Source organism: Babylonia areolata, chromosome 3, assembly GCF_041734735.1.
Source record: "Babylonia areolata isolate BAREFJ2019XMU chromosome 3, ASM4173473v1, whole genome shotgun sequence".
Lineage (NCBI taxonomy): Eukaryota > Metazoa > Mollusca > Gastropoda > Neogastropoda > Buccinidae > Babylonia > Babylonia areolata.
The window spans coordinates 27867869-27882817 of record NC_134878.1 but is presented as its reverse complement, the minus strand read 5'-3'; the positions used below and the strand labels follow the sequence as shown (position 1 = coordinate 27882817).

Sequence of the window (14949 nt, the reverse complement as noted above, 5' to 3'; positions counted from 1 at the left end):
TAGACTCTTCAGTTGCAGTACAGGCTGCAACATGTATTAAGAGGTATTTTCTATTACTAATTGATACGGAAGCCACTAAAGTGGCTTAAACCTATGTGCTTTGCCATTACAGCGTTGCGTTCATCCATTTTAAAAAGAGGTACCACTTAAATATAGTCAAATCTGGCCGTGAGCCACGATTTTCCAATTTATTATATGTACATTTATTCCGGGGATATTGATAAACCAATATTTGGTCTGTACGTGTATTTTCATCAGTTCCAAGTTTATTTTCAGTCATGTTTCAACACACGACACATTTTGCTTTCAATGATTCTTCAAAGTTGTTTTGATGTTGTTGTTTTTCCCCCGGCCAGAAACGTTGAGAAATGTCTATGTTTGTACTATATAGAATTTATCTGTGTGCCACCACACCAAGCATCTCCTTTTGAGGACAATAAGTTATCTTGTGATCTTGTGAAATGTTGCACCTCAGAATACATGTCCAGTGCTATCTTTCTCTTCCACGCAGAAAGGTTAAACAAACTTACATAAGATAAAAGAAATAGAGAAAGAAAACTTCTTCCAAGAAAACTTTTGGATTTGTCTGTCTTCAGTCACTTGTGTGCTTTGTGTTTATGAATACAGAGCATGATTCTTTCTTCCGCTAATTTGAAAAATGGATATATATATATATATATATATATATATGTGTTTTTTTTTTGTTTTTTTTTTTTTTAAATAAAAAACAGACGAGTCAAATTTCATGGAAACTGAATACGGTTTTTGTTGTTGTTGTTGTTATTTGTTTGTTTGGCTTTGTTTTTTGTTGTTTTTTTTTTTGGTTTTGTTTATTGTTTGTTTGTTGTTTTTTTCTTATCAGACGGGGATATGTCAAGTCTGTCACATGGCCTTCTGTGCAAGTTCGATTAATAGGCTTTGAATGACCATCCATGTCATCAATACACTTTGTTTTCCCGTTGCTAGTCATCTTGTACAGGCTTCCCGCCTCAAACAACGATAACACATCCTCCTGGTCATCAACTCCAGTTGGTTTCGCACCTGCTTGGCCAGTAAAGGTGGACACACCCGTTGCTGACAGTTGGGAGTGACCACTTTCTCTGTGTTTCTCAGACTTTTAGATTTGTAGCTGACCTTGCATATTCTGTACGCAATTGTGTTCTTATTGCTGCACTGATCTTATTTTTTAGTTTCGTTCTCTGATTATTGAGTTTAATGTCTAGCCAACATGACATTATCTGGTTTATCTCTCTTTGATTTACATTTGTGGAAAAGTTTTCGTTGTTGTTGTTGTTGTTGTTTTGGTGAATGATATCCAATAGTAACCAGGGGGGGGGGGGGGGGGGGGGGGGGATACCAAAAAGACAATAATTTATCTTTGCACTTTATTCTTGGATTATTTTATTTATTCGCCTTTGATTGACGTCCGTATGGAAAGTGGTCCTTAACATTTTGAGACGTCTAAAGTCACTGAAAGATAAATGACTCACAAATGATTGATGTTACTATGCGGTAAAATGGTTAGCGCTGTTGACTGACGCTTTGGAGGGCAGAAGTCTAAGGTAACCGATAGATGACTGACTCACAAATGATTGATGTTACCATGTGGGGAAGAATTCCTCAACTTTTTGAGAAGTCTACAATAACTGAAAGATATATGACTCACAAATGATTGATGTTACCATGTGGTGAAGTGGTCCTTAACTTTTTGAGAAGTCTGCCTTAACTGAAAGATAAATGACTCACAAATGATTGATGTTACCATGTGGTAAAGTGGTTAGCGCAGTGGACTGAAGCCCTGAAGGGAACGAGTTCGAACTCGATCAGAAGCAAAAATCATTGTGGTTTTTTTCGGCCTGTGTCCAGCTCCTGCTAAGTGTTAAATGTGCTATGGGTTCAAGTGGACAGACTGGGAACACACACAGTCGAGCGCCGTCCATTTGTCTTATACACTTTGGGGTGTTGCTCAGATTTCCTGATTAACAATACAGATACCTGTATCTCTTGAGCTGGACCGATGCCCCTATCCATTCCCCGCACCCTCCTCTCTCCTTCCTCATATATGCCAAATGAGCTGACAGGCATGAGACGGTAATGGAGAAGTGTGAAACCGAGAGTGCTTACAGGTAGGTTCTGAAAATATCAGGTTTTTGGTGGAGAGAGACGAGATGAACGGATATAACGCAGGAGGCTAATTGTTCTAGGCCACGAGGATCGAGCAGCAAAGAGGAAAAAGCGTTCAGTCCATAGTTTCTTGAGTGACACGAGGAATTTTCAGAAAGAAACAGTCTGAGATAGAACGGAGAGTTCTTGGGGGATTGTAAGCAATGATAAAATCAAGAATGATAGGTAGGTCCAGTGGAGTGGCAAGCAGAAAAGCACAGACACGGAACTTTGATTCTCGCCTCAGCGGGAAGCCAGCGCAGAGTACGGAGGTGAGGAAAAATGTGATCAGTACGTGGGACTCTGAGAGTAAGGTAGCCATAACTGTTTTGAAGTTGTTGTTGTTTTCTAAATCGCTACATACACCGCAACACAAAAGCTGAAGTAAGAGTTTTTGTAGTATCAGCAGAAAAGTATTGACGGACAGAGTTAATCCGTCGAAGTACACAACTGACTGTGCGTATCAGATTCATCACATGAACGTGCATACTTAGGTTTGAATCAAGAATGGATTCGAGGTTCTTTGCTTGATTTAGAAAACTGAACTGTGGCACCACCAACGACGAAAGAGAGAAAATGTGAACATTCATAAAAATATAATTAAATTTTCATTCCCCCCCCCCCATCATTTCACTTGAGTATGTTGAATGGCATCCAGGTTTTAACATCAGTAATGCAATCTCGCTTTGACTGAATCAGACTGTCTATTTGGTTAGGTTATATACGCTTCTGGGGTTGAGTATTATCAGCAAAAGAGTAGCGAGTAACTGAATAGCCAGAAATGACAGCAGAAAGGGGAGTGATGTAAACAATAAACTGAACGGGGCCTAGGACACCGTAGAAGATCAGGGTTGGATCAGGCTGAAAGCTTTTAACAGAGCCAACACAGTCTGGAAGCGGTTGTACAAGTATGAAGAAAACCAGCTCAGAACTTTTGAATGAATCCAAAATATATACTCAAGCTTGGAAAAGAAGTAATCTATGCTGTTGTCTATTGTGTCGAACGCAGCCGACAGGTCAAGCAAGTTCAACACAGACAGATGCCTTCACCAACAGACAGTAAAAGGTCATTTACCACTTTCAACAAAGCATTTTCAGTGCTGTGGGAAGATCTGTAAAGAAGGGAAGAGTTTACTTGATGCGAAATGATTTGAAAGCTTGGAGAGAACAACAAAAGAAATGTTGGATGCAGGGCGAAAACATCAGTGGTCATTGTGACTACGGATCCAGAGTGGCCTTTTCTTAGCAGGAGTGTAACAAGCGCAGTTTTCTATACATCAGGGAAGACACCAGAAATTAAAGAATCATCAATGATTATTGTCTGTGCAGGCAGAACAACACCAAAACACTCAGAAAGCAATTAATGGTTTTTGGAGTAGATTAAAAAAACAAACAAACAAACAAACAAAAAACAAAAACAAAAAAACAACAAACAAACAAACAAACAACAACAACAACAACAAAAACACACAAAAAAACACAAAAAAACACTGAGTGCATCCTAATCTGACACAAGGGCAAATGCAACAAAAGGAATACCGAGAGAACTTCGAACAAAATCATTTGAAGGTGTCGGCAACTTCTTTTATTAAATGAGAATGACATGCATTTCTAAATCTATCCAATGAGGTGTGGTTCTGCAGAGAGAGAGAGAGAGAGAGAGAGAGAGAGAGAGAGAGAGAGAGAGAGCGAACGAACGAACGAACGAATCTTTTTTTTAATGAGGGAAGTGGAATAAGCATGTATATGCTTTTTTTACATCCAGCCAGGGCAAATAGAAATGAAATCAAATGTTCACAAGATAACAAAAGGTTATAGAAAAACATACGTGACATTCAAATACACTCAATTGCACTGTAAGCATTTGCAAGTGCATAATCATGATACCTGCGTTCATGACAACAATGCATATGAAAATAATGAGAGAGATAGAGTAAGTGAATGAGAGAGAGAGAGAGAGAGAGAGAGAGAGAGAGAGAGAGAGAGAGAGAAAGAGAGAAAGAGAGAGAGAATGAATGAATGAATGAAGGAAGGAAGGAAGGAAGAAATAAATGAATGAATGAATGTATTTTATTTCCGATAGGATTAGAGTAAGCAAACAATTGCTTTCTCCAGCCCTCGAAAGGGAAAAATGTCTAAAGAAAAGGTATGAAGAAGACCCCAAGAAATGAGTAAATGTTAACAAATTCATAGAAAAACGAGAAAAGAAACAACATTATAATAAGCATCATATTTATAAGAAACAACACGTAATTTATAAAAATGCGGAGCGAGAGAGAGAGAGAGGAAAAAAAAAACAAAAAACAAAAAAACCGACAGAGAGACAGAGTGAGACATGTGGTGTAATACAGTACTATCATATGACATAACAACTAAGTATACTGAACAGAATTTGCTAATTTTTCCATCAGGTATTCATGATACCTTTTCTTGAACACAGTGAAACTTGTATGAACATTATTAAGATGTTGTTCCAGAGGCAACCGCCAGAGTAAGTGAGACTCAATTTGAATAAATCAGTTCTTGGCAGTGGTACCATGATCTTGTTGTTGTTACGTATAGTACTTGTACGGAATCTTTGTTTTAGATACGGAGAAGCAAAACCAGACATTATCTTAAACATGAAAAGCGTCTTATTATGAATGAGTTTCCATTTCAATGGCAGAATACCTAAATCTTTGTAATCAGAGACAGTTAATGACGAAGATTTCAGATGTATCAGCCTTAAGGCTCTTCTATGTAGACTAATGAGTTGTTTTAAAACATTTTCACCTCTGTGTTAGTGTTAGTGTTAGTGTTAGTGTTAGTGTGTGTGTGTGTGTGTGTGTGTGTGTGTGTGTGTGTGTGTGTGTGTGTGTGTGTGTGTGTGTGTGTGTGTGTGTGTTCTTTCTTTTGCTTAACATCTATCCACATTTGTGATCTTAGACGAAAATCTATCATCTCCCCCACCTCACCCATGCCTGAAATCATCACTACTTTCCCTGTTCCTCTCTCATGTGTGTTAGTGTGTGTTTGTGTGTTTGTGTGTGTGTGTGTGTGAGTGTGTGTGTGTGTGTGTGTGTGTGTGTGTGTGTGTGTGTGTGTGTGTGTGTGTGTGTGTGTGTGTGTGTGTGTGTGTGTGTGTGCCAGTGTGTGTAGAATAACATGTCTCTCTTATCTCATGTGACATGTAGATACAGATACATACAGAGACACACAGAAGCATACAAACAGCCAGATACACACATATAATTTTGTTTTGACAAGGATGATCCAAGGATATTGGGTAATTCTTTTGCGTGCGGTGTTTGATGCATGCCACACAAAGGACATCAATTTATCAAGATATCCAAAAGACTTTCTTGAGAAGTAGTTTGTTTAGATCCTGACAGACACACATCTAGGATCGGCTGAATTTATTTCCTTTGAAATTCGACAGGCATCGAAGTGCATCTTTCCAGGTTGCTTAGCAACCTCATTGGCTCGCCCGGAAGTCGCAAAGGGAAACAATCGTGGAGACGCATGCGTGAACTCATTGGAGCTTGACACCGATATCGGTGCGACAGCCAAACCAGTCATTCCGTGCTTGCCTGTGTTCTCATCGATTTTATCTTTGCTCTTCTTTCATGGAATGATCACAATGGAGTGAGCTTTGACGCCGCCCAGGATGTAATATCCGCGGAAATCCCAGTGGTCCACATAAATTGGTGAGTGAGGACAGCACTCGGTAAGTGGCACTGTGCGATTTACTCTGACATGTGACGTCAATGAAAAAGCATCTCACTGCACAAATAAGTTCGTTTTTTCTTTGGCATAGCAAGGCTTGTTCTCATTCTTTGCAACGTACTTGTATATAACAACTTCTCCCAAGAAGCCGTGAAAGAAAGGCAGCTGTTCCACAACAAGGTACCTTGAGTCTGGTTCCTGGCAAAATGAGAAACCTGCATTCTTCTCGTTGGATTGCAGACGACAATTTGCAAAGCTGTTTTGAGGCGTGGTCCCCCCAGGCGATGACGTTGTGAGGGTGTGTGGGGGGTCGGGTGGAGTAAACAAAGGTTACGGGTCAGTAAACCGTGAGTCTGTGAATGGGGAAGGTAAATGAGGCGAACGTGAAACTCCATTCTAGCTACATACCTCAGTAATAGTATGGTGGGCCAGGCTACCCAGCAAGTGGCAAACCAGCAGGCATCAGCCCACATATTTCTTGTGATAAGATACGTGGTATAAACAGTTCTAGAATTATTTTTTTTCTGTCTTAAATTCAGGTAACTTAGTTTTTATAGTTTTTGTGTATATCAAAACACTATCACCCCCAGTAAATGTTGTGATACATTTTCTGTGGTTTTCAACTTGAAATTTTTTTTTATTTTTTAAGGGTTATTGTACGTAATTTGGACACAGATTCAGTTGCTACACTCATGTCCTAACATTTTGCCAAATCCACATTTTTTTTTTTTTTTGGCAGACATGCTCTTGTAAGCATGTTGAGTCATACAGTCATAAGCATGCTGATTCTTTGTGCTTGGAAGTTGACATTAGGGATTCCCGCAGAAATGCAAAACATTACCGAAAAATAGAACAGATTTACCAACAATACATGTTATCAAAAAATAGAAACAACTATATATGTTCCATTGAAAATACATGATCAAATTTACACACTATAGGGAACTGCTATCTCGCTATAAAACAGACTCTAAGAATAACCTACAAACTGCATTATCCAGGTATGCGCCAGATCATAATCCTACGACCTAAATACACAATCAAATGGAATGTGTGGTTCCAAGCAGACAAATATATATATATGTGTCCAAAATATCTACGGAACGTATACTTCAGCCAGCCATAACTGAGGTCTTTGACTGATGTAAATAATCATTGCTTCTTAAAGCAAAACATTTTTTTTCTGGAGCAGTAAACTTCACGTTAAAAAATGCCTTGCAAGTAATCAACTATGCGCAACCCGTATATCACCTGTGCAAAGAGAAAAATCTACTTTGATCAAGAGAATTACGCTTAACTCAGTCAAAATTCCAAATAATGTAGCAAGCCAAATTAATATATAAAAAAATATTTACAACATATTTCTGGCAGATGCAATCAAAATGTGGGTATCCTACAACTGTCTCTACTTATCTAATTTTGACACCATGGCAAGGAGTTGTGTGACGTCCTTGGAGTCTAGTTTTACAGTGTCAGTTTGTAGGAAGTCAGAGAGAAGTGTGATCCTCTCTTTTGCAATCAATGCGTGATTACTACCAGTGATCCCTATCAGGTTGTCTCCTGACATGTGAACTGTGACACGGCGGCAGTACTCCCAGTTCTTCTTCCATGACCTTGTTCCCAGGCTCATTGGACTGCTCTTGGATGTTACCTCCTTCATCCTCTTCAGCATCATTTGACGCTGTCTGATCAGACGCATCATCGTTACCGCTTGCCTCGTCTTTATTATCCTCTGCGCCCTCAGTGGGCTGACTGGTCATCACCATCAGCGTCTGCGGGTGGCTTGCTGCTCCCATCTGGTGCCAGTGTCTGTTCTGTAGCTGGTGGGGCTGCAGTTGCGTTGTCCCCTCTTGGACCTAGCTGCACCACGATATCAGCATCTACTTCATCACCATCAGTGTCCTGGTTGGGATCAGTGGGTGGTAAGAAGTGACCAGTGAGGGCATGGTCGGTCATGCTACAATGACCTTGTGGTGCCAGCGCTTCTCTGGTCGCTTCCTTGGCTCTCATTCCTTTCTGACTCTCCCACAGCAATTCCATCAGTACTGAACCGATGGGCAGCAAGTGATTGTGGTGGAGAGTTCGTTTGCGTTTGGAGGGGTCACTCTCCTTGTACAAGCTGTACATGGGGACGTCAGCATTGGGAATGCGACGCTACGATGTAGACGTCCTCCTCCCACTTGTCGGCTAACTTGTGTTCACAAGCACCCGATCACCAGGCTTCAGCGTTGCTCCACATGCTCAATGGTCATAGTGCATTTTCTGCCTCACCTGTGCTCGGCCTGCTGCCTGCGATGCCATCTGGTATGCATCCTGCAGTCGTTGGTGGAGATCGGCGATGTGGGCCGTGTGGTTCCTGCTTTGGCTGTTGCACTCAGTGCCAAAGATGACATCGATTGGCTGTCTGGGATAGCGGCCAGACATTAGGTTGTAGGGCGAGTGGCCAGTACTCTGGTGTGCCATGCAGTTGTATGCATGAATGTGCAATGGGACATGCTTGTGCCAGCATTTCTACTGTTCAGGTTCCAGTGTTCCCAACAAGGCCAGTAATGTATGGTTGAACCGCTCAGTCATTCTGTTGCCCATGGGGTGGTAAACTGATGTTCCAGATTTGTCCTTGGCCGCGATATCGCACAGCTGTCTAATAACTCGTCCCTCGAAAATGGCTCCCAGATCCAAGTGTAGGCGCTGTGGAAGGCTGTAATGCACTATGAAGTGGTTGAACAGGGCTTCAGCGGTAATCCTTACCATCTGGTTCCTGGCAGGAATCACCTGTGTATATCTGGTAAAGTGGTCTGTAATCACCAATATGTGTTGATAACTACCAGATGATGCTTCTGTGGCAGTGGATGCTGCTTGGGCCTTGCGCACAGCACGCTTCCGTTGCACCTCGGTGATGCGCCTGGCTTCAGCTGCACGGGCTTTTGTGGTGATTATGCTGTGCCAAGCTGGATGGTCCAGAGCAAGTGTCTCCCAAGTGTTGATGTCGATGCCCAGGACTTTGAGGGATGCTTTGAGGCAGTCTTGGTAGCGTTTCTTCTGTCCTCCAACTGAGTGCTTGCCCTGACACAGCAGCTGATTAGACAGTCGGCTGTCTGACATTCTCACCACATGTCCAGCCCACTTGGCTTGGACATTGTGCAGAAGGGTTTAGACGCTGCAGAGGCCAGCTCATTCCAGGACTTTTGTGTCGGGGACTTTGACCTGCCACCTGATGTGGAGGAGTCTGCAGAGGCAGCTCAGGTTGAGCTGTTTGGCGTGTCTGCTGTAGACAGTCCAGGTCTTGCTGGCGTAAAGGAGGGTGGTAAGGACCACTGCACAGTAGACCTTCAGCTTAGTGGTAGAGCTGAGTTGTCTCCGCTCCCAGACGTTTTCAAGGAGTCTCCCAAAGGTGGCGCTGACTTAACCAATCCTGTTTTTGACGCTAGCGTCTATGTTCACACACAGAGACAAACAGACACACACCACCACCCCCATCCATCCACAGACATACTCGTAATGTCCTTCACGTGCCATTCCACGCCCGCTCACATCATGCTCGCTTTCAGACAACATCAGAGAGGTTAACAGTGACCTAGTTGGCATGCAGTGCAGGGGAGCATGTCTATGTTTCCCCAGGTCTAAGTTCTCCCAGGTCTATATCCCCCTAGGTCTAAGTTCCCCCAGGTCTATGTTCCCCCACACCTGACCATAGTTGACCACAGTTCAAGAGTGCTCAGACTGCATTATGTTGTCGCATTTGTACGTTATGTCTTTGAAGATGTTTGACCACTGTATGACCACTATCAGAGTTCAGCTTGCATCACATTGTATGCAATATTGAAACGTTTTAGCAGGATTTCACTATACTGTTGGCCATTACTGACCAGTACTTGCCACTGCTGACCACTACGTCAAAGTCTTCAGATTGCGTTGTTTTGTCACATTTGTGCATTATCAAGACGTCCTGGTTTTTTGTTTTTGATTTTGTTAACTGCGAGCTGACCACTGCTGGTCACTGACAACCACTACCCAGTGACCACCGCTTACCACTACTGACCACTACAGTCCACTGACTACTACTGACCACTGCTGACCGTTATCCACTGCTGCCCACCACTGACCACTGACTACTGCTGATCACCGCTAACCATTGACCACAACTGACGACTGCTGGCCACCATATACTGACCACTAACCATTATTGACCACTGACATCCATTGACCACTGATACCCACTGACTAATGCTGGCCACCACTGACCGCTGCTGAGCAACACTGACCACTACTGACAGCTGACTACCATTGGCCACCACTGACTACTAGCACTACTGATCACTTACAACCGCTAACCACTGACCGACCAGAAGCAACCACTGACCCCTATATACTGACCACTTATGACTATTGACCTCTGACCACTGCTGACCGCTTCTGACCACTAACCAGTTGACCACTGACCACTTCTGAAACTGACCATCACTGCCCAGCACTGACCACTGCTGACCACAACTGACCACTGACTTCTGCTACCATCACTATCCACTAATAACCACCGTTGCCTATTACTGTCCACTGCTGACCGCTGACTACCACTGACTACTGCTGACCACTGCTGACCACAATCACAGAGCACTATTGACCACCACTGACCACTATATATGGACCACTGCTGACCACCATTAACCGCGGACAACTTATAGTTATAGCTAACAAATTCCATCTGCTTTCTATGAACAAAAAACAAAAAAAACCCCAAAAAACAAAAATGAAAACCGACTTCGGAGACAAATATTTTTTCATGCACACGCATGTCTCGGAAGTCATTATATTTTGTGCATTCCATTATAAGATAGAACTCATCCCCAATCACAGCCATATTACAAACCTTACAAACTCTCGTGGTGTGCCACTACATCTCCCTCTTTCTATTTCCAACTCAAGATTACTAAGCATAATTCATCAAAAGCAGTCACTGTACATCAGAACGACTGAACGTCTCTAGGAACGAACTTCATGTTCAAAGATAATATCAGTTAAAACAGGTGTTCCATATCGAAAATTTTAATTGCAAATAAGACAACAGTTTTATCCAGGCAACAAGTTCATTGATAACTTTCCAGTTTTGAATAAAAGCCCATTGGTAATAACTATTGTGTGAAATAAATTTCTCGCAGTTCACATACCCTTCATTCTAATGTTGTTAATCTTGGCACTCTTCAAATATCAATGTATTTCAGAGAAAAAGGGAGGGGGTAAGAAATGGCCCAGGGGATATAAACTGGCCTAGGCCAAACATTACCCCGGGTAAGGTGTCGCCCAGGCCAGTTCTTACGGGGATAAACTCTGGCCTGGGCCAGTTCTTACGGGGGTAAACTCTGGCCTAGGCCAGTTCTTACGGGGGTAAGATCTGGCCAGGGTAAGATCTGGCCTGTTACACCGGGTTACTCTTTGCCCTTTTCTTCTTCTTCTTCGTTGGTGTTAGCATGAGAGCAGAGAGTGGTGCTGCAATCCAGGAAAAGTTCTTGACGAACTTCCGGTAGTATCCAGCAAAGCCAAGGTACTGGCGAGCGTCTTCAGGTGTCTTGGGTGTTGGCCATTCATTGATGCAGGCTATCTTGTTGGGGTCTAGCGCAATGCCGTCCTTGAAGACCTGATGCCCGACATACACCACCTTTTCATAGAAGAATCGGCACTTTTTAGGTGCCAGCTTCAATCCTGCATTGCGGATGCGCTGAAATACTTGTCGGAGGCGTTTGAGGTTTTCTTCTTATGTTCATGAGAATATGATGATGTCGTCAAGATAAATGAGACACGTCTTCATGTGTAGGTCACCAAGGACATCTTCCATCATGCGCTGGTATGTGGCTGGGCTGTTGGTCAATCCAAAGGGGAGATGATTATACTCAAAAAAGCCCAGTGGACCTATAGTGAAGGCGGTGCGTTCTTTGTGCTCTTCTTCCAGCTCGATCTGGTAGTACCCTGACTTCATGTCCAACACAGTGAAGTACTCACATCCTGACAGACAGTCTAATATCTCCTCGACTTGTGGCAGAGCATACAAGTCTTTCACTGTCCTCTCGTTAAGCTGCCGAAGTCAGTACACAGCCTTAACTGGCCATCCTTGTGGCGTGCCAGGACGATGTTGGTTGGATGACCATGGGCTGTGAGAGCTGCGGATGATGCCAGCGGCCAGAAGTCCTTGAAGGTTTGTGCGCACTTCATCAAGCATCAATGGTGGAATCAGTCTGTGGCGCTGTTTGAACTTCAATTGAAGTGACGTGCATTGTGTAGGTCGATAAACTGTGTGACACGAGTCCCCAACCCACGTTTACGTCTGAAGATGAGAACAAATCTTCATTTTCGACGAGAAGATTGATGCTCCTCTGCTGTTCTTCTGGAGAGAGTCGCTTTCCATCGACATCAACCAGGGTGAGTAAACCATCCTGGATTTCCTGTGGTTGGTCCTCAAGACTTGTGATTTCCACTGGCTGAACCTCACACAGTAGTAATGCTCTTGAGTTTATGGTCACTGTGCGCATAGAGATGTTAGAAAGGGTGATGTCAACATTGCCAGTTTTCCTGCCATGATAACATATCAGGGAGGGTTGAAGGTTGAGTTCGACATTGACGTTATGCAGTGGCTGCAGCAGAGCGCATGTTCTGTGGTATGGCTGTGCCTTGTCGATGAAACCGCTTATGGTAACCGTCTCGTTAGGTCTCACCATTCTCCTGAACTTCTCTGCAGAGTGTATCAAGGTGACACAGTTCTTATTCTTTGCCAGCTGTCTCTCCCTTAGTGTCAGGCACCATAGGGCCAGGTACCATGGTGACTGACAAACATTGTGCTGCAGGTACTGGGTGCCATGCTGTTTCTGACATTCTTCGCTTATTCTATAAAGGAAATTGGTTCCCAGCAAGAATAGAGTCTTCTGGTTGTACGTGGTAGTGGGCACCACCAGTAAGAGGCATGGCTGGGGTTGGTGCTGAGTCCAGGTGCCGCCAAATCAGCTTTAATGAATCCAACATATGGAAGAGTGTTTCCATCAGCACACTCCACACTCAACAGACCCTTGATATCCTGAATTTCCAGTTGAGCAAGGTGGGTATTGTGGAAGTGCTCGCTCACTGTCAAGACCGACAATCCAGTGTCCAGAAGCGCCGCTATCTCTATTCCCTCTGCACAGACACTTGCCTCGTTGGCAGTTCCGACCAGATCAGTGGTGTCTGTGTCTTCCTGTGCAAATTGTTCATGGCATTGGGGCTTGCTGTGTTTGCCTTGCAGATGCCCCGATCTGAAGGCTAATGTAAAAAATCCTGCTTATGTCACAGATGTTTGATGCTCGTCCTGCAGCCACTTCTGATGTGACCTGGCTCTACACAGCGGTAGCAGGCAACCTCTCCATGTTGATGGTTATCACGTATTCGTCCTCCCTGCCAAGAGCTGTGCTGTCCCTTGCACCAAGCTGGGTTGTCTGATGCTTGGTTGTTACTTGTCTGGCGGTTTTGACCCAATGTTTGACTGTGGTCATTGCTTTCACTGTGTTGGGTATCCACAGGCTTCTTGCTGTGGACTGATTTGATTTCTTGTTTCAGTGCCTTCAACTCAGATGAAAGCTGTTTGACCATGGCCTCCAATGATTCAGAGTGGTCTTTCCTGTGCTGGCTTTGTGTAGGGTTACATTCTGTTTTCTCCATTTTTTACGGGTACAAGAGGATGTTGTTTTTTGACATGTCGTATTGCTTTACAAAGCTCGTCGAAGGACTTGATGGTGTCGAACTGATATGCGGATGCATCCTTGAGTTCCTGCCGAAGTCCTGTACAGAACATCTGCTGCAGTGCCTCATCAGTTCCTCCATTGATGTCTGAAAGTCTGTGCACATGACCAAACAGGCCCTCAATCCTGCAGCTCCAGTCAGCCACTATCTCGAACTGTCCCTGTCATGCGCTGTAGAAAGCAGTCAACACATCAGCGTCTTTGTCCACTTGTCCATAAATGCTGTCAAGCTTTGTTTGTATCTCGTCCACTGTAGCATCAGGGCCAAGGCTGACCAGGAGTGAACCAGCCTTACCTTGGAGTGAAGCTTGGATAGTGTCAGTGATGTCCTGTGACGAGTGGTTCCCTTGACAGAGGCTAAGAAGTTGGTGGCGTCATTACTCGTAGCCTTCTTCGCCGCAAAACTTTGTCAGCCATGGTTTGCGACCTGTGACGTTGATGACAGGCTGAGCCAGATGTTGAGCCACAGGAGTGTCAGTATCAGCAGACTCATGGTGTCCCTGCTGCCGGTTACTGGTCTTGACCGACGCTGTTAACAGCATGTCAGCTGACATCGATGGTTGTGATAAGACAATATTTGCCATCCATTGCCTCAAAGCTTCTTTTGAATTTGACTTTGGTCGTGAACCTAACTTCGTAAACATTTGCTCTAAAGTTGTCTCTTCTTCCTCAGAAAGAGGCCCATCAATGTCTTGACCACCTGTTGCCATCGTGATCAAATATAGCACTGAGTTAGTGAAATGTCGACGCAAACATAAGTGGAGATGACGAATCAGAGTCCAAGTTGCTCAAGTTTAAATGCTGGCTTCAATGGCAAAGCACAGTCCAGCAATGAATTGTAGGGAATGGGGTGGTGTGGGGGAAAGGATTCTCAACCTCTAGACGACCACTCAGTGATGACGACAAAGCTGAAGAATCATGTCAACACAAGTCATGATGACGACATTCACAACTGTAGTTTTCCCTCTCTGTATTGAAGGTGATTATTAGAATTAGTGTGGTAGGGAGGGGGGTAAGGGAGTATCCAAGGTGGTAGGGTAGGGAGGGGGTAAGGAGGTATCCAACGGGGTTTGGAATGGAAAGGTAATGGTGGTGAAGGTAAGGATTGGGGGCAAAATGATGGTGGCGATAGGGAGTGGGGTGGGAACGATCAGTGACAACGATGACGAAGAAATAGGAAACTTCATCCACCATCATCAGTGATGACAAAAACTGCTGAACAATACCAACTACTATGTTTATCATGCTCATTATGAATGTTTCTTTCATCAGTCTCAGTCATCAGAGTCAGTGTGTACACATAACGTCATACGTGTATGTGTTT

General features: G+C 43.7%; 1 protein-coding gene across 2 annotated transcripts in view; it reads left to right on the top strand.

Annotated features, from left to right (window-relative positions):
- Positions 1–5680: 5680 nt before the first annotated feature.
- Positions 5681–14949, top strand: part of LOC143279910 (protein FAM135A-like) — a 57038-nt gene continuing 47769 nt past the window's right edge. For both annotated transcript variants that reach the window (XM_076584235.1, XM_076584236.1), the window contains exon 1: positions 5681–5849. The gene's annotated coding sequence lies outside the window, so the exon portion shown is untranslated. The remainder of the gene's footprint in view (positions 5850–14949) is intronic.